Raw genomic sequence first — 20569 nt, 5'->3', positions numbered from 1 at the left:
TCCTAACAAGACCCAATAACAAGTCAAATCATGTGTTAACCCTACAAATTATGGTTAAGTATTTTGGAGAGTTCCGTTTGGGTGTGGGAGGTTGTGTGTGGGAATTTTCTAATCCACTGTGAGCGTTTGTGTGAAGTGAAATGCATTTGTGTGGGCGCAGGCTTGTTTTCGGGGTCTACTCTTCAGTGTGCATAGCTGCACGGGTGGGTCAGTTGAGGAAGATTAGTTTGCACACTGGGAAGATTAGATGCTCGATGATTCAGAAAGTGATCTGGGAAGCAGGAGGGTGAGCAAACGTGATGATAGATTCTCTCTCTTTTCTTTCTGTCTGTGTTTTCCTTTGTCAGCATGGTTAGATCGATGGACATGAACAGCTGGTGTTAACATTACAGGACATGAAAAGAAAGGAAAGAGGAGGAGAACTCTAAGGAAGTCACCCGGGACATGGCACGGAAATGGACTCTGTGAAAGGTGTACACTGTTTGTTCTCAGGAGTGGCCTTCCACTTATGTCTACACTTAAGAGTCCTCAGTCCAGCGCCATGCTTTTTGGACTAGAGTAGCTCTGCACAATTCACAATTCAAAATGATCCCAATTTAATTAAACTGGGCCCCTCAGTTAATACTGTATCAGGAATAGACACACACTCACCAGACACTTCCTTAGGTACACCTGCTGATAAAAAAAAAAATCTATTCAGCCAATCACATGGCAGCAATTCAGTTCATTTAGACACATAGTCATTTTCAAAAGTCATTGTCCCGTTGGAGTTCAAACCGGGCATCACAATAATGAGGAAAGATGATTGGTCGTTAATGCCAGATGGCATCCGAGTATTTTAGAAGCTGCTGATCTACTGGGATTTTCCCACACAACCATCTCTAGGGTTTTTGGACATTTATAGAAAATGTCCAAAAAAAGAGAAAATATCCAGTGAGCAGCAGTTCTCTGGGTGAAAATGCCTCGCTGATGCCAGAGGCCAGAGGAGAATGCCCAAACTGCTTCAAGCTGGCAGAAACTCAAATAACCACTTGTTACAACCAGGGCATGAAGAAGAGCATCTCTGAACACAAAACACACATTAAATGTTGAAGCAAAACCACTCCGGTCAGCTAAGAACAGGAAACTGAGGCTACAGTTCACACATTTCAGTTTCTATGGTTGGGTCAGAATTTGGCACAAACAACATGATAGCGCTTTTCTACTCTCTCGGAGTACTCAAAGCACTCTATACAACATGCCACATTCACCCAATCACACCCATTCACACAAGCACTTTCTTCTAAGCTTTTTACTGCTTCCTAACTAACATTCATAGACATTAATACTCCGATGTATGTATTGGAGAGCAACTTGGGGTTAGTATCTTGCCCAAAAATACTTGGCATGCAGACTGGAGGAACCAGGGATTGAACCTCTAACCTTCCAATCAGTAGACTTGCTCTACCTCATGACCTACAGCCACCCAACATCAACAATTCAGGCTGCAGGTGGTGGCGTAGTACACTTTGGGCTCCTTAATACCAACTAAGCATCATTTAAATGCCAAACCCATCTTCTCATGGCTGCTTCCAGCAGGATGCCTCACCATTTCACGAAGCCAAAATCAAATTCAAAATGGTCCACCTTTCTGGCACCTTACTAAATCAATTCCATGAAGAATTAAGGCAGCTGTGAAGACAAAAGAGTCCAACCTGCTACTAGACAGGTGGACCTAATAACCTGTCTGGTGAGTGTTATTAAAAATAAACAAAAAAAACCCCCACAAGTCAAATTGTAGATGCATTCTGAATACTTTATCTTATTAACTGTTATCTAAAGGTGAGATAAGCTTAATGGTTCAATACAAACATGTACATTAACTGGCACATCTCTACTCGCTGCTTTCTCAGAACATGCACGACTGACCACATGTAAAACAGAACATTGAAGGCTTTGAAATGTTATGAGTAACGAAGAGTCTTGCTCAAAAGTAGTAAATTTTTTACAGAGTGGAGAGATGTTCCAGAGGACCGCTGGTTATTGTCCAAACTGACTGGATGATGCTTCGAGACAAAATCTCAAAATCTGCCTGCGCTTGGCAAATGCCAAGCGTTAATTTTCCGTGCTGCTCACACTCTCCTTCAGTGGTGTGACTTGGATTTAAGAAATAGGGCTACAACACCTCCTACAATGTAAAATTTAAATTCTTACAGTTAATGTAAAGATTTTTTATGTTCACAATTAGCTCATCATCAGTCCATTTCTCTATCTATTAAACTTATTTCTAATCAAACAGATTTTTTCTGGTCATAAAATAAACCCCCAAAGAGTACATGAGAGTTATTTCCATCCAGAGAAACTATAATCCAAGACGACCTTGTGTCTGGGAAATTCACGGCTGATGCAATGCTACAGAAAATTAGTGTAGTGTGAATTACATCACCTACAGCTCAGCTGGGTGTACACACAGAGATAAGACGGCATTATCAATAGCAGTCAAAGTGGGAATTCCTAACACGTGCTGCTGAGTGGTAGTTTCAGCAATAAAACTGAAATAAAATTACTGTTTGTATGGCTGGGAGTGGTTTAAATGTATTTTAATTTCAATGTTATTCTGAGGCTAAAGAAATACAGGACCTCACAGGACCATAGGATCATTTCTGTTGGGATTAGACATGCCTGCAGCTCGGCCTGCTTGAAAGTGATTTACACCGAGCCAGTGTGTCGATGCACACAGGAAGTCCCAATTCCCTGCTCTCTCACAGACAGGCACACACTTATCGTGTTCAGGGGTCCCTGGAGGTGCTCTCCAGTGTGCGTCTGTGTGTGGTCCAGTATTTACACCATGATGGATGAACACATAGTGTCAGGCTAGGATCACATGAGCCCCATGACGCTGCTCGACAGGGAGAAGATAAAAAACAGTGGGCACAGTAAGGCAGACAGCGAGTCTGTCCAGCTCAGAGGAAACTGGAGACAAAGGGTGGCAAGTTCAGTTAACCTCCAGGTTTAACTTCTAATAATGAAGCTAAAACACACTTTAACAGAAACTCAACACACTATAACTTTATACTGCACACACTACAAAACTCTTTGTACAGATATATTGGGCAAATCCATGGACAGCTCCTCTGTTTCATTTTTAGTTTTGGTGGTCTCTTTCCTATGAATTTAACTCAATAAGTTGTAATTTGTCCAAATTATACATGTTCTTTCTGTATATTAGTTCTGCTTCTCAAAAGACAGGGCAGTTACCCAAAAATGATCGTCTTTTGTTGTGGTCCAGTCAACTGGTGTCTAAAAGCTCATATTTTACACCTAGACCAAAAAGTTTGCATGTGGTTGTGTGCCCAGATCAAATAATATGATGTTATTCCCACAAGCTAAATTATTTTAAGTCTTTTGACTCATTTTAGTTCATCTGGTTTAAACTGAAATGTTGAATTGATCCTGCCTGGTTGGGAAATTTATCAGTGAACCTCGACTTTGCAGTCCAACGTTGAAAGAGAGACAAATTTAAAGAAATTCAAAACAAAAGAGAAAAAAAATCCAGGATCTAGGTTTTACTGCAGGGTAATTGTGAATTCCTCCTCAAGCTTGCAAGTCTACTCGTCATCTCATCATGAGGATAATTTAATCACTACCCAATCAATAGAATCCCATCAGCTATCACCTAATGTATCAGACCAGTGTTTCCTGCTTTTCAATATTGCCAGTGTATATCTGGATAATTAATAAGTAGGCCACGACTTCCTGTTCTTTATAGCCCAAATACAAATGCTCATTAATTTTGTAAAAAGGCCATTTATCATCTACTGACAGCAGATGGGTTTGAGACTGTATTTTGGCCACTGTATCCCTCTTTTAATTTACATATGCACTGTTTACATGCATGCAACAAAAGCCCACCCAGGTGTCATCCATAAATACCAATTGGAAGACGAACAAAAACCAAAAAAGCTCCCGGTACCAAAAACTGAATATTCATATTCATATATCAGTTTATTGTAACTGACTGCTGCAAAATATATGACTTCACTGGATCTCATTTGGTTTTGTTTGTCTTAATCATGAAAGCTGAGCAGAATTGTGATTTACACAAGAAGGGAGACTCAGCCAAAGACCATTAAAGTAAATGTGAATAAGCAGCAGACATACACGACTAGCTCAGGATGGTGCACATATGCTCTCTAGTATGGCAAATAAAAAAATAATTAGCTTCAGCCCATCTGTCATTTTGTATGTGAGGTAGAGTTAAATTTCCTCCCTTTTTATGGAAACATATTAGAAGACATCCATTTTCTGTGGTGTTTGGGCTTTCTGGAGTAACCATTAGCTTATACCAGAGACCTTATAAACTTCTACACAAAGCAGACCAATTTCCCATGTGGTGTTACTCAAACAGTGAGTCTACATAGACACTGTAGTGGCTAATATTAAGCCACGTCGAGCTACTTTTAAGAGGATCTTCCATAGCTGTGACGATGGCGGAAAAAATGAGTAGTTGCTAACAAGGCCGATTACAATAATCCACTTTGGGCCGGATGCCAAGCACTTGACCCGAGGAAGTGTTGCCACAACAATGCTCGCACTCATCAGCTACAAACAGCCAGGCATGAAATATGTGGAGCAGGTCAGGAAGGGGACTTGAACGTTAGGGACAAGGTGAGGAATGTAAACCTGAGCTGTGTTGCTGAAAGCATATGTGAACATGGTGAAGATGGCATCAAAGGTCAAGGGGCTCTGTGTATAAAGCAAAGCTACAAGGAAACATGCAGGAGCATCCCATAAATGCTGCTGCAAGCTCAACACATCTCACACCTCTCTGGCCAATTTTAACCATGAACATGGCACATCCATTTACAAAGCATCTCATATTTCACTTCAAAAGTAAAAATGCTGCCTAGTATAAAATGGCAACACACACCCAACATTCCTAATGGGAGACTGGAGTCAAACCCCTCTGGCATCAAATTCCTGCTGAGAACTTAATTAAATAATTAAAACAAACCATTGGTTGCTCCAGAAGCCCCAATGGACTGCAGCTCCACAAAATCCAAGAGCGCCCCCACGGAAACAAGATCCGCTCAAGGTCTTATAATGTGGGACACCAGCGTTGGACTGTCTGGAGGCTAGGTATATTAGAAGACTAAGTCCACTGTGAACAGAGGTGAATCTGACTCATGGCTAATGTGTCATGGCTCATCCCAGTGTTTCCTTCTTTCCGCATCTTTACTCTCAAATAAAAGCAGCTCAGGATGAGTAATAAAGAATAGAGGTGGTTCCCATGTTTTCCTGTTTTTTTTTCTGAATAACATCCATGTGAATCAGACTTCCCAAAATCTACCTTGAGCTGTGTTAAATTAAGAATAATTAAAATAAGCCTTGATTCTCCCAAAAACTATAGCAGTAAACCCTATTTTGTCTGGCAAATGGAAGAAATGAATTTTACCTCAAGGCCTCTAATACAAGACAAGCTTCAGACAAGCAAATGCCAGACATTTGTAGAAATCTAGTAGTATTTAGTATTTAGTATTTATTTATTTATTGTCATTGTCAAGAACAATGAAATTGCGTTTGGGGCTTCCATACAACCCAAAAAAAAAAGAAGAAAATAATAAATACCCCTTAAAACCCAAGTGTACATATTTAACCCAGTGTGACTCCAATGCAATAAGACAATCCTTAGCAATAATGTTCGTAGAAATTCAGACAAAGACCTGAGAAACATGACAAAATACAACAATGCAACCCATTCAATATTATTGTACTGTGAGATATGATATCAGATATGATAGTTATCTATTTAAGAAAGAGGGGGGGGGGGGGGGGCAGGAGGGGGAAGAGAATAAAGATATGATGCACCAATGCAGACCAGTTCATTGCTATTAAGAAGTTGGATATGGTTATTGTCCGTGAGAGGGGGGCAGAGAGTTCAGGAGCCTCACAGCCTGTGGATACAGGCTGTTGGCCAGTCTGGATGTTCTGGCCTGTATAGACCTGTACCTTCTCCCTGAGGGCAGCAGATGGAAAAGGTGGCGCGCAGGGTGATGTTGGTCCCGCAGGATACTGTGCACCCTCCTCAGACAGCGAGTGGGGAAGATATTACTGATCTCTGGCAGACTTGTTCCAATAATTCTGACAGCTTCTTTCACCACCCGCTGGAGTGCTTGCTGATCGGCCTTGGTGCAGCTGGGGAACCACACTAGAAATCCATACGTCAGAACGCTGCTGATGGCACAGTTGTAGAAGTTCAACATCAGAGATCTGGGAATGTGTGCGCTCCGCAGTCTCCTCAGGTAGTAGAGGCGCTGTTGGGCCTTCCGTACAACTGAGGTGATATGGTTGCCCCAGGACAGGTCCTCGGTCACAGTTACCCCCAAGAATTTAAAACTGCTCACCCTCTCATACTACATAATGTGGCTATGTTTGACATCACAAGCTACTATTCAGGTTTTCCTGTGGTGCTATCAATTCATCAGTTTATGAGGGCACTGGGTTTTCCACTAGCAAATACCTAGAAACCTTTAGATCTTCATGTTACAATCATCTAGCAAATATTCACACCTTGAAACACCCCATATGGAAAAGAAATAGAAAAAACCTAAAAAGACTTGCATAAGATGTGGCCTACTTCATATAGTGAATCATATAAGGCTTATATAATTTACTCATGAAAGTGGCCACTTTCTCATTACTTTCATATATTGTTTTAGGAAGTATCCAAAACATACAAGTTTCATTTATATAATTTTTCAAGGGATCTTATATCTGTTTTAACTCTTTTATGCTTTTCATACAAGTTTCACACAAGACAGATACAAACTTTATTAGATTTATATATATCTTTTCCATATGGGGCCGAACACAAATTCATTTTTGCTACAAAATATAAAAAAAGCCGGGCAGGCTTGCATGTTAATATGTTGAGAAAAAACGTCATATGGTTACTGTCACAGTTTGCCCCTGTGCTGCTTTGTCCACTGTGGAACTAAGGTATCTTTTTTCAGTTTTCAGGGAAGGTCTACTGTCTGGTTTTCCCGTGAGCTGCACCGGGAGGAGGATAACTGATGACAGAAGGCAGGGGTAGAAATAGGAGGGCTGGTGTTCGAGTTACAGTCTCATTAAAGATTCAGAGGGAAGAACACAGACTATACACACAGACGACAAACAGCCTCGTAGGTGGACGTGTAACAAGACACAAACCTACGCAAGGTCTTAGACATGCCAAAATGACACGATCACAGAGGCAGACATATAATGTAGGATGATTGCATGTGCGGTACATGCAATCAGACACTGACGCATGTGTACAACAAGGATGTTCTGTACTCACATCTTAATACAAGCAGGCCATAAAAACATGGAATCAAGCATAAGCATGCAGTCAGAATCACAGTTACAGAACAGGATATTACACTGAAGTACATTATTTCCTGGATACTCATCACGGTAATAAACTTAAACCTTTACTACAAAATGTAATCATGGATATAAAATTTTGACACCTGTGTGTTTGTGCAGTATGTTTTTTCTTCATTATCTTCATGGTCATCAGAATCTCTTGTGTTTGGTGACACATGATGTCCTCATGTTTCATATCCTTCAGATGTTTACTTTTTCTAAATTTTAAACCTCATGTGTCTATAATGTAAATGTTTGTACAACATCCAGGGTTTTCCCACACATACAGGTTAGACTGTGCCAGAAGTTGAGCATCTTTGCTACCAAAAAGGACTGATATCGCCTTGCTCCTGGCACGCAAACAGCAAATACAGGACTTCAAAGCCAGGTCCACAGTTCCGAAAAATATGTAACTGCAAAGATACAATTCAGGGTTTTATAGTAAAAGTTTATAAAGAATGACTAAAATTCTCTGAGCAAATGGAGAATTTTCAGTTTCATAAAGAATCAGGATAAGTTGTGGAAAAACAGTATGTCTGCATAAAATAATCATAGAGGGTATGTTTGTAGACAGGTCTGAAGTTAAGAAAGATTGGGGGAGGGTATGATAGAAAGAGTATAAAAAGCCATGTTTCAGAAGGAACTGGGTTTCATGGCAAGGAATGTGTCATCATAAAGGAAGGACTTCAAAAGGATAGTGTAAAAATAGGATCCTCAAAGGATCAACCAACGGCAAACAGCTGTGAACGTCACTCTGGAATTAAAGTTCTTTTCCTCATTTTGCTGTAATAAACCAGGGATCTTTAAAGCAGAGTTGAGAAGTCTGAATAGACTAGAGGAAAACTAGGTGTTTTTCTGTTCTGTTTTGTTTTCTAATTTAACGACAACCCAAAAAAGCAGGAGGGAGTCAGCTGCTGGTGTAGAACGGTTTGCGGTAGTAAAAACATCTACCTGAACGCCAAAGACAAAAGCCAGACCTGCCTATCTGCAAAAACTGCTAAAGGCAGGCGGGGAGAAGAAGAGAACCTGTAAGCCTGCTCAGAAGGAAGACGATAGCAACACTTAGGAAAAAGCGAGACATGAGCGACGGAGCAAAAGGGAGTTTTTTGGAGGGAGACTTTGATATAGGCTGCAGGCTTAATGAGGACACAACCCAGGAGCCCCTGAGCAAGAAGCCAAGGGCTGAACTGGGAGCAAGTTATCTAGGCTCCTAAACCTACCCCAGTTTACCCCCTCTATTCTGGAACAAGGAAAGATGCCAGTGAAACGGAGGAACAACCCACAGAAGGGGCAAGAGGAAACAAAGATAAGAGTCAAGCCACATGTGTCACAAGCTGAAAAGGCAGGGCACAATAACCCAAGAACATGAATCAATGGGACAGATAAGATGAGGAAACAAAGTGAATGCTACCACAGAAGAGTAGGAAAACATCTTTAACCCTTGTATGGTGTTCGGGTCTGTGAGACCCGTGTTCAGTTTTTTTCAAAAGAAAAATTAAACAATTAATTATTTTTTCACGTGTAAATGTGTTGTGTCTTTCCACTCACTCCACTTGATTATAACTGATTTATTTATAACATTTTATATAAAAGAAAAACGAGAAGCACATTAATTCATAAATGTGATCTAACAAAGGTAAAGGGAAAAAATTAACCATGTTTGCTGTTCATATGTCTTGTAATTGGGATGAAGTAAACATCTGTTGAGTAATTTAACATAAAATTGTTTGATAGTGTTAATTTGGAAAGCCAAAACTCTAGCGGGTCCACCAGACCCATGAACACTGGCTGAGTAACAAAAATACGAACACCACACAAGGGTTAAAATGCCCAGTTACACGACAGTGGAAGCTGTCTTTAGAGATGGAGCAGGGCGTATTAAGTGTGGACTTACACAAGTGTACGCTAAGGATATGCCAGATACCCACCCATCTGTTTATGGTGACAGGGTGGACATCCACAAGTCTCTTGTGGATGTCCACCCTTCAAAAACTGAACCAGTGTATCGGCAAGCTATAAGGAATGCTCCTTACATGGATGAAATGATGATTCTTGATCAATCAATGGGAAGCTCATCTTAGGAAGTTACTTGACCCCAGCAACAGTTACTGGCAGACGAATACAGCCTTACACAGGAAGTGGAAGGCGAGGAGAATATCCACCTTTTCACTCCCTAAGTGCAACCAGTGATTGCAAAGAGGGAGTGTCAAAATGGGCTGACGTCCCCAAGCCCCTGCCACTTATAAACCACAAACAAGCGGTTTAGTATGGAGCCATAATATGAATATTACGACTCAGAGTTCTGAAATCCATTAAACTGATGATGACTTTGTTTAAATTCAATAATCTATAGTAACAGTTTATAATGAAGGTAATGATTCATTGAGAAAATAAGAACGTGCAATTTCACAGTAAATAAGGATAAGCTGTAAAAAACAGGAAATGTGCTTGAAATAATCATGAAGGCCAAGCTGAGACATGTCTGCAGTTAAGAGCGGAAAGATATGATAGAAAGTACGTGAGTAAACTGGAGTACAGAACTGGGAAAATCAGAGGATCGACCAATGCCAGCTCTGAATGGATTTCTGGAATTGAAGTTCTTTAGCTGATTTTGCCAAAATGGCCCAAAGACTTTAAAGGAGTGAGGCTGTATTGGCCATGCAACGTTTATATCACTCTCTCCAAATGTAGTATTAGATATCCAGTCTCAGTTCTCTTGATTAAATTTTATTATGATGTGCCTGTGATTTCTTTCTTTGGCACTTAAACTTGCCTTTTGTTTAAGCCAGTAAGCCAGCTGATCCCACTTTGAGTAATACTCTCAGAACACAAACTCTGGCCTTTTAAATGGATACCTGGTCCAGACTTCCTGTATAGGGACACCTGAGATATTACAGGTACGCGTGGTTGTAAAGAAATTATTAAATATTTTTCGGTTTTTTCATTCAAGTATTTTGTGACAAAAAATAAATGAGACATGTATTCAGTCGCATTTCCTGATCAACTCCGTCTTCCTGTCCTGCAGTTGTAAAAGCAGCCCTAAGCAGCCATGGAGAGCGTTACACATTTCCAGAGCCAGTCGATCCCAGAGCAGAACAAGGACTACTACTGCCATATTCAACACAGTGAAGCCTGAGTACATTCGACCGCCAGAGAAAAGACACACTAGAAAAGCAGCTGAATGATATCCAGGACAAACCTGGCCAGGCGGGAAAGAAAGCATGAGACAGGAAGGAACAAGGATAAATGATTAGCTTAACCTACAAGTTATGACCATGGTGATATCCACAATGTAATATGGCGTTATTTTCAAGGACAGTGGGGAAAAATGCTAAAATGAGTCACTAAATATACAGAAACACAGATTTTCAATGCATTTCCTTATTTTTATACTAGCCTAAAAAAAATAACATAAAAGAACCAAACTCATTGACCTGAGTTGTTTTTTTCTCCCCACAAGAAGTTAAGTCCTCACAGGGTGTTTATAGACTCCACATCATCAGCACCAAATGCTTATATAGTCATGTCATGTTTTGATTGCATGAGGCATCCAATGTGACCTTCTTAAATGCACACAACAGCAGAAAACAGTGTGTGTGTGATTTGTGAGCTCAAAATGATTCATCTGCATCCAGTTCAGTGTTATTGAGGTCAGCATGTGTCACTCTTATCTAGAAAAACAATACTGAATAGAAGAGAATAGAAAAAAATAGCCCTTATTGTCATTGTACATGTTCAATGAAACTGTGGGTGCTTCATGCTAACTGTGCAGGAATAAAATAAGGATGGAGGACGGTGCTTGCCTACCAACTATACAGTGACTACATTAATGTTTATAGCAACTAGAAAGATGGAAACATTTAAGTTAAATAATTTTACTGTATTTAAAGGTAAATTAGTAGTTTGAAACAGATGTTATAAAGGTATATAGCATCAATCATCCCGTTTCCACAGAAGCTAAAGCAGACAGCAACCATCAGGGAAAACGTTCTCATCAGTTGGTTGGTTAATGTTTCCGTTCACCATCCATTTCTTAAAGTGTTGGTGCCGGTTGGTTTTCTCTAGAAAGGGAAAGGGGAAGGGCGTGTGTAGGTCTAATTGAGCTGCACCTGGTTGAAAGGCAGCCAAATTAAATGAGCTGTCGTTTAGTCCTAATACCCCATTCAGGCTTCAGCTGTATTAGTTTGGCTACTCTTTCCAGACATTTAAAACAAAGACTTTACATTGCTCAAAAATTTAAATAGTACAACACTTTTATATATTATTTATTTAAATAGCATATCTCAGAAATCTCAGGCCAAAGCATCAACAAGTTACACACTCAACTGTTTGCGTGTCCGATGCACACGCAAGCTCATTTGAGACAGGAAGGTTAAAAAGTGAAGCAGGAAATGGTGATCAAGCACGATCAAAGGAGGGGTTGACAATTACAAGCCCATGTGTGCATATGAAAATGAGCATGCATGTGCGTGCAGCAGTATAAAGTGCCAACCGATATCACCAGCAACAGCTGTAGTCGCCTGTCCGAACTAATAGCAAAGCAGGAAACCTCTGAGATTTTATCTTAATAATCGCACAAAAGTTCTCTTTCACTTTAAAAAAAAAAAATATATATATATACACAACCTCAACAGTACTTTCAGTTTCAGCTATAAAAAGTGAAAAAAATTTGTGATGTAAACAGAAACTAAAGCTCTTGTGGCAACAGGCTGCGGTTTGAGTGTGGGGAGAGGTGTTGCTCATTATCATCAAAAAGGCATGCCAACAACACAAAGGTGAGAAACCCAGCCCATTCAGGGCATAAGAGCTGTCAAAAGGTCATGCTCTCCCATGAATCGGCCTCTTTGGTAAACGTGAAATGTAGTGGCCTTGTCTTTATGTAACAAACTGCACATCGAGTATCTACAACACCTGCATTTTTTTTTTTTACTAAAGTGTATCAGCAAATGCCCAACATTAACAGAATTTCTTCCCCCCATCAGCATTTACAAATAAGGATCCTATTCATGAATTTAGAGTAATAAAGCTGCCAAAAAAGCTTCAGTGTATTTCAGTTTCCACTCTACCCTCAGTTTTCTGACTTAGGTATTTAAAGCAAGAGAAAAGGTCTTTGTGAGGGAAAGGAATGGAGTAACAAATTGGTTAATGGTAGAAGATAAAAAGTAAGAAAAATATAGAACAAAAAAAGTATACTGTGTCCTCAACATTGTCTGAAAAAAGTAGTAAGAACTAAAAGGGAACTGGGCGAGCTCGTCCTTAACCTAAGCTCTTTCTCTTATCCTTCACCTCTCGTGCAATTTTAAAGAAAGATTTATTTCTTTTCCACTGCTCCAGTAAGATTAACGAATTAGAGCCCTGTAGCTTTTGCCTAATCTTACAAACAAACAGACAGCACTCATCACATGCACCTTGGCGTCAGCAAAGACATAAGCAGGCACTCTCTTCAGCTGCTGTACCCATATGTCTTGAATTGTTGTCTTTCACTATAAAATCTTTATTTGTGTTAAGACAATAAGACTCAAGAGACCATAAAGCAATCAGGCACAGCATTAAAACCACTGCCAGGTGAAGTGAATAACATTCATATTCTCTTTACAATGCAATGATGTGCTGAAAAACCTTGAGCCTTAACCCACAGCGAAGCACTCCCCCATCCGGATATTACCACCTGCAACACCATAAGAACTGGACAGGACCAACTTGAGGAAGACAATAAAGACTATATAGTCTTATCTGGGCCTTTAAATTCCCAGATTCCAAATCCGACTAAGCAACAATAGGACGGCTACTACCAAATAAAGGCTCCACTCCCAACACCCCCGTGTTAGACACAGCAGGAAACATTCAGAGATCCTGTGTCCATGACCCAATGGATAAGTTGCTTTGGTGGTACAAGAAGAACGTGCACAAAGTAGGCAGGTGGTTTTTATGTTCTGGCAAATCAGTTTCATGTTGGGTTTCACTTGCCCAAAATGCAATCCACAAAAGCAGCATTCTCCCAAATCTTTTCAAAGGATACTCGGTTATTTTAACCCGGTGCATTAGCTGCATATGTGGCATTTGTGGCTCTACCTTGGTTCTATCTCAGGAAAATGAGGACTCAAAAAGCAAGCACATATTATGGCAGCTGCTCACATAAATATGATTTATACAAATGCTTGTCTGAATCTGAAATGAACCACTTGCAATGAGTGGAAGGAATGATCCATTTGTTTCTTAGGTTTAACTTGTTTAATGTCATTTGTTTTTTAAAATGAGTCACATACTGAGCATGTATCCTCACAGCTCCTTAACAGATCAGCCTACCAACAAATGACTGCCTTGCAAGCAAACGCACAAGAACCTAACCGTGACTCTGGCAAAAAAGGAAAGCGCCCTAAGCGCAGGCTCTTTAAAGCAACACTATGGAAAATGGCTGGTGGTTTAACGCTCCCCTTCCTCTTTTACTCCCTACCTTGCAGAAACAAGGCCATAGAATCGTGCCCACTGTCTGACCCACTTTCCATGACAGACGTAATCTCCCTGCACAAACTTCAGCCTGTTTACCAGCCCAGGGGAGTGTAAGCCGGACCGGGCGGAATGTGCCAAGCTCCTCACACAGCGGGAGGAAAGCTGCCGCTCAGCTGTACCGACGATTACACCCGCTGAGCTCATCGGCCCTCTCTGATAAAACTACACACCACAGGCACGTGCACACTTAAAGAACGCTGCAAACACAAAAAATCTCCTCTCAGCACGAGCACACTGTATCATTAAGGTTTAAAAGGGTGCCAGCACACAGATGTTTGGCAAGTGGCTGAGTGGTTGGTTTGAAACTCAAATATAATCACTCAATGCAAGGATCCTGTCATGATTGGCAGCTTTAATTTGTCTGAGTGAATGTGCAATAAAAAGGCTTCTATACAGTTCACATAAACGCATTCATTCAATTTGTCCACTTATCTTCGACAGTCTACTTATCAGGCTGTCTTGACAAAGTAATACAACAATGTAGCGCTATGTTGTGCTGCTATGTTTTAAAAATGTACTGTAACAAATCTCCTGCAGCAGTATTTTTCAGATTAAGTGCAAAACACACCCAGAAAAAATATGGAAGATATGTAGAATTTTCCTTTTAATTGTGAAAGACTATCATTGATCTTCGCACTAAAGACGTTTTGTCAAAACTATTTCTGAACATTTGCTTCGTAATGACAACATTTCATCATGCAAACAGGCTTCGGGAATCCAAAATCCCTCACAGAAACAAAAATGCGTTACCAAAATTGCCATAAAGTCAACTGCTCATACTTCTTCTTCAAATATTGAAAGCCACTTTTAAAAGGCCGATAGGGGGTAAGCACATTAGTAATTCTGTTGGTGTTTAGCACAGTTTCATGGTGCTACTGAAGCTGTTCATCTACAAAATCATGCTAAATATTTAATTGAAATTAAAAAACGTAAACATTTTAGATGAAAAGGGTTCATTCCTTTTTTTTCCAGTCCAGACCGAGGCGAGACTGTGAGGCCTCCCTGTGTCCCCACAGACTGGGTAACTAAGGATACAGGCAGCACTGAACCTCCATTAAGACATCAGAGCTGCACTCCCGTCTGACACCGACAGCTCCGATTTCCTTCCTGAAATTGAGACTCTAAAGCATGCTGAGAACATGAACACACACTCGGGCCTGTAGCCAACACACCCTATGTAAATGTGCAAACGTGTATATGCAATACTTGCACTCTCCCCTCTGTTACACAACAAATCCTGGCCCAGTAGAAGCTGAAGGTTCCACAATTTATAGCAGTGATGAATTGCAGGATTCTTATGCAGGTCTGCACTGTGACGCAGGATTAGGGATTAGTGAGATAAGAAATCAGATTTAACTCTGGATTTTCAGCGTTGCAAAGCAGTTCGCTCCTTTTCCTCTGTTATGTTCAGGGGATCGATAAGTATAAAATCACCACCTACTGACCAATCAATGCTCTTGGAAACAGAATCCCCATTCGTTGGAGATCACTCTGGCTTTGGTGCATGGATAGTTAAAAAGTCTTTAGTTCTATAAGTCATCAACAAATGACAGCAATTCTCAGCTGAGAGAACTTTAATTCTTGTTTCTTTTAATTCCATATATAATGTAATAATAATATATTTATATAATAAAGTTTACTAAAGATTTACAAATGATATTCACCAATATGAACCTTTTTTTTTTAGTTTGTTCTTGTCTTGTCCCCCTACTGTCAGGTCACAGTTGAAAAAGCAAACATTACGCTAACATAAATTCAGTGGAGGACAAAATTTTAATTGTAGTCAGACTTTATTTGGCAATGACATTGAAAGCATATAAACTTACACGACTAACAGTCGACACTGTTCTTTAACAGCTTAATGCCTGCAGTAACTGTTTTGCTTTCAAATTCCTAATACTTGTTGAATATTTGTCATTCATCAGTGTTTCTACACACTTTATTGTGAACATGTCGAAAAACCTGTGCTGCTCTGCTTGGTCGGTTATCAGCATTGCTACAATATGAAGACATATTCTGAGAACTGTTTAAATCTTCTTCATAATACAGGGTCTGATTCTAGACACCAGATCTAGACGTGTTTGGTCACTGATACAAACCCATATTTCCCAATAACACTGTGCACAACTTATATGTTTGCAGAAAACTGATTGCAACAGTATGGAAGCCCGTTTCCGCCACTAAAAAAAAAAAAAAAAGGATCCATAACTCAAAATTTCGAGTTATTTTCTCGAAATTTCGAGTTATTATCTCGAAATTTCGACATATTAACTCAAAATTTTGAGAAAAGCAACTCGAAATTTCGAGTTAGCGCTGCCAATCAGTAATCTACGTGAATGACGTCATTTCCATGTTACCCGAAAGCTGAAGCCCTCAGCTACAAATGCTACAGCTAAGCTACCGGTATTACATCCAGTCGTGAATGCACAGATTGCTGAGTGTTTTCAGCCTGGCTTCACAAATGATGAAATCCCTGTGTTATTAGCTGAATCACATGGTGTTACTATCAGCAAACATACTTTAATTTGTTGGGATCCGTTTTTGAGTGCGCGGTCCTGCGCCATATGCTTCCGGGTAACAAGAAAGCGACCTCATTCACGTATATTTTTGATTGGCAGAGCTAACTCGAAATTTTGAGAAAAGTAACTCGAAATTTCGAGTTATATTTCTCGAAATTTCGAGATAATAACTCGAAATTTCAAGAAAATAACTCGAAATTTCGAGTTATGGATACTAGCTTTTTTTTCTTTTTTTTTTAGTGGCGGAAACGGGCTTCCATACCAACAGAGCACGTTATATACGCAACACTTTTCGCACCATGCATCTGTAGCTAGAACTCTTTGAAAGCCTACTTTCCTGCTTTCTTTTTAAGCTTAAATTAAATAAAAATGTGATAGAACTATACAGTTTATAATTATTTGAATTTCCTATTCTGAAACAAATTTTAAAAAGCTGTGGGGTTGGTTCAGTGACAAAATTAAATGCACTGGCTGCTACAACTTGCCAACATTTCCTCATTAGAGTTCACAATAAAAGGCAGACAATGGAAGTAAGATCAGGGGCAGATGGTGTTAATGCACGTCCCTCTTCTCTGTGACATTTCCAGAAAGGGGAAGGGAAGTGGTGAGATCTACACCAGCTACCCAAACCAGACAGAAAGGAAAAAGAAAAAGAGATGAGGAGAAGGGGGGGGGAGACAGAGAGGTGAAATGAGATGGGAGACAGAGAAGGAGAGGAGGGGGGAAGTCATTAACTCGCAATCAAGCTCTGGGAATGGCAAAAGAGTCCGTGCATTTGCTTAAGCAGTGTACCCTTTCTCACTCACCCCTCCCTGTGACAGGTCAGCACCCAGGATGGATGGGATGTAAACTAATACCTGCATCTCTGAAGCCTGCATTGCACACAAAGATACAGTCAGCCAATGCCAAGCAGAGAGCTGTATCTTAGCGAAGCTGCCTCTGATTTCCACTTAGATAAACACACAGTCAAAACAGGTGCATATGTGTGTGCGTCTGAGAGACAAAGATCAGCGCTCTGCAGCTGCAGCACTCCCTGTCATGACTTTACTCGCAGAGTAAGTGAGTGAGTGAGTGGACATTACCAAATGAGGTAAAGTAGCGTTAATGAAGGAGCAGTTCATTCCCGGAGCCGTTTGCAGAACAAAGACAGTTATTAGCGGGCAGCAGGATGGCTATTGTCGCACTACACCCGCTGTTTTAATTATCAAGCAAAGTCAGGTGGCCTGCGAACTCACTGCGATATAAATGATGAGGTCCTCTTATTGTCCCGAGCCTGCGGTCGGTCTCAGCTGCTTAGCCTTCCAACCAACTTGCAGAGGCTAAGGAGCTAGCTATCGTCCCACCGGCTCAGAAGGAAAAAAACAAAAACATGGAAAAAACGGCAGAAGATTTCGTCCTAATTTCTCCGCGTCTTAGCTGCTTAAAAAAATAAAATAATAATAAAAAAAATAATAAAGCGTATCACGTAGGAAAAATAAATAAAATGGAAGCAGATTAGGGTTTTTTGGTATTTGCTCTCCCCTTCCAGGAGTCGTGAATTGCAGACGCTCACCGTAAGAGAAAATATCCACGGTGCTTTCTCTTTATTTTAAATGACAGCCTCTCCGCGGTGCGCTGTCCTTTGTTGTGAGCATCTCAACGTAAACACGGAGCCGACCCGTTCTGCCCGTTCTCCGCCTGCGAGCGTGCGCTGTAGGCGGGGACAGTGAGAGTGACGCCGCCGCACAGCATCCTGGGACTTGAAGTTTTACCTCCCCCAACTTGTACGAGACCTGTCAGGCTTTTCAGTTTACACAATTATTAGCGTAAGTTAAAGATAGATATAGATATATATATATAGCAATATTTCAGGTTTACAGATATTGGGAATGCAGATAATTTATTTCTTGTTAATTTATCCTGGGTTAATTTATCCAGTTATATGAACTGGACGGGCAACAAGGGCGATAGGGCGGCCTTTAGCTCAAGTAGCATTGCTTTTCCATTTTCTTTTTTTTTTTAAAAAGGAAAGAGTATTTACTTTGTTACTCACACAAAGCTGAGGTTATAAATTATGATAAGCAGCAAGACCCGTTAAATTTACACATAGGAGTAAGGTTCAGTCCTATGATTAATAAACCTATACACTAGGTCAAAGTTAAACAAAAAATAATTACAACTGAACATGGATAGCAGACTTAGAGAGAAATCTAGTCTCAGTTACTAAAGTGCAGAAACCTCTGTCTTTGATTGCAAAGCAGGAGACAAGTAGGAGAGACATTATCTCTAGTTCCTGGTGTGAAAATATGAACTCACCACACACACAGACACAACAGTTGACTGTTAGCGCACAATATCGTCACCGCATTTCCATTTGTTTTGAAATTTTTAAGTGAAACTACATCATACGGACAAGCATACTGGGCCACCAACACTTTACATGTACAGGAGCTGCTTGGTCATGTAAACTCATGCCATCAAGGTCCTGGTGCACAATTTTTGTGCTGATGTTAATGCCAGAGGAGTTTTTGAACTGTGTGAAATATGTGCCCCAGCAGCTGGCAACCCCGCTCTTTAACTTTACATTGTCTTCCACTTGGTGCCTGAATTTCACGTTGCCATAATAACACATAATCGATCATGGAATATCTAGGAGGGAAGAAATTTCACCAAATTACCTGTTACAGTACCACACACGAATTCAGTGAGCTTTTTAAAATGGCCCATTCTTTCACTAATGTTTGAAAAGTTAGAATGCATGGCCAGGTGCTTGATTTTATACTGATTGCTGCAGAAGAACTAAACTACTATTAACCAAATAATTAAGTTAATCTCAAGATACAGTAGCTTATCTGCCTTGTGGGTCTTTTCATTACCAAACTAACATAATTTACCATGACCTTTAACTTTACCTTTATGGACAGGTTGGACCCCCAAGACCTGTCCATAACATTAATGCTGATATAGATACTGGCGGCTTAGACTGACAGATGTTCTGACAGGCCAGTGTTTGCTAGGCCTCAGCTCCCCTAATTCAAGACAGTGAACTGGACAACACCACTGTGTTTGTTCTGCTGGTGACTTTAAAGTATTTTTAATGGACTACTTTCTAATCCAGATCTGCTAACTTCTGGCTTTTTTTTTTTTTTCACTTTGCTTTCTTTACTTTATGTGTAAAAGCCAAAGTTTTGGTGGCTAAATTGCTAACTGGCTAAATCGCTAATGGCTTCAAGATTAGGAATATAAAACCAGTGGCTCAAGCAATAGTGGCTGCATACATCTGTCATATACAAGCTATGGTCTAAGACTATACTCATATAGTATACTAACTCTTAGTATACTAACTCATACTAACTCTTTGTTATGAAGGGGAAACGACCATACACAGTTTGTAGGAAATTCAGAATAAGTATAGAATAATATATCAGTTAAAGGTGTGTCTAAAACGATATGTTTTATGAAATAATATAAAAAAGGGGGGGAAATGTGAAACAATTTACATCTATCTATTTTTTAGCCACTTATTTATCTCTGCTGCCACGAGGACTGATACAGGACATCTCAATAACTCTTTAACACCAAGCAGGTATGCACGTATGCCTAGCAGAGAATCATCTGTTTTCTCATGTTAATGAGATCATGTTAAATTGTCATGTTAACCGTTTATTTCAACTGTTAACCAAGGAACAGTTGGCAACAGCGGCACCACCATGCCGTTTGACAATTACATGTAACTACTAAAGTTACTTCCCAGCATTGCTGCTGATACATTGGTACAGCTGGCCGTTAACACACACAAGGGTAACGACGGCTCGTATCTTTCACATTATGTACTTTTGCAAAGCCTTCTTAATATCTCTGCTTTTAAGAGTTTGGTAATGCTCCAAAGTAGAGTTTCAAAATAAAACCTTTATATTTCAAACATATGTGCGTGCACAAGACTCACGTAGTTCATGCAAAGTAGGATTATAAGTATGAGTTGTATGCATGAGTCAGTCAAGTAGTAGTAGATCTGGAAAGACTAGTTGACTTTCACGACACTGTATTTTAATTATGCACTCACTACAGATGTGGTAATAGATAATGGTAATAGACTGTCTTAGTAGGCATTTGCACTGTCTCTACTAGAATAAATGCACTGAAACTGAAATTATTTTTATTAAAAAAGTCAAATC

At 40.0% G+C, this 20569-nt stretch overlaps 1 protein-coding gene across 3 annotated transcripts in view; it reads right to left on the bottom strand.

Annotated features, from left to right (window-relative positions):
* Positions 1 to 20569, bottom strand: part of peli1b (pellino E3 ubiquitin protein ligase 1b) — a 66699-nt gene that overhangs the window by 34338 nt on the left and 11792 nt on the right. Inside the window, exon 1 of one of the 3 annotated variants that reach the window (XM_082556806.1) lies at positions 17651 to 18105. The exons of 1 other annotated variant lie outside the window; for it this stretch is intronic. The gene's annotated coding sequence lies outside the window, so the exon portion shown is untranslated. Of the gene's footprint in view, positions 1 to 17650; positions 18106 to 20569 lie in introns of those variants that run through there. One more of the 3 variants, XM_082556807.1, reaches the window with a different exon arrangement.

This window comes from Aulonocara stuartgranti, assembly GCF_965226115.1.
Source record: "Aulonocara stuartgranti genome assembly, chromosome: 13".
In the NCBI taxonomy this organism is placed as follows: domain Eukaryota; kingdom Metazoa; phylum Chordata; class Actinopteri; order Cichliformes; family Cichlidae; genus Aulonocara; species Aulonocara stuartgranti.
The sequence above is the reverse complement of the archived record's forward strand: the minus strand, read 5'-3'. Positions and strand labels throughout refer to the sequence as shown.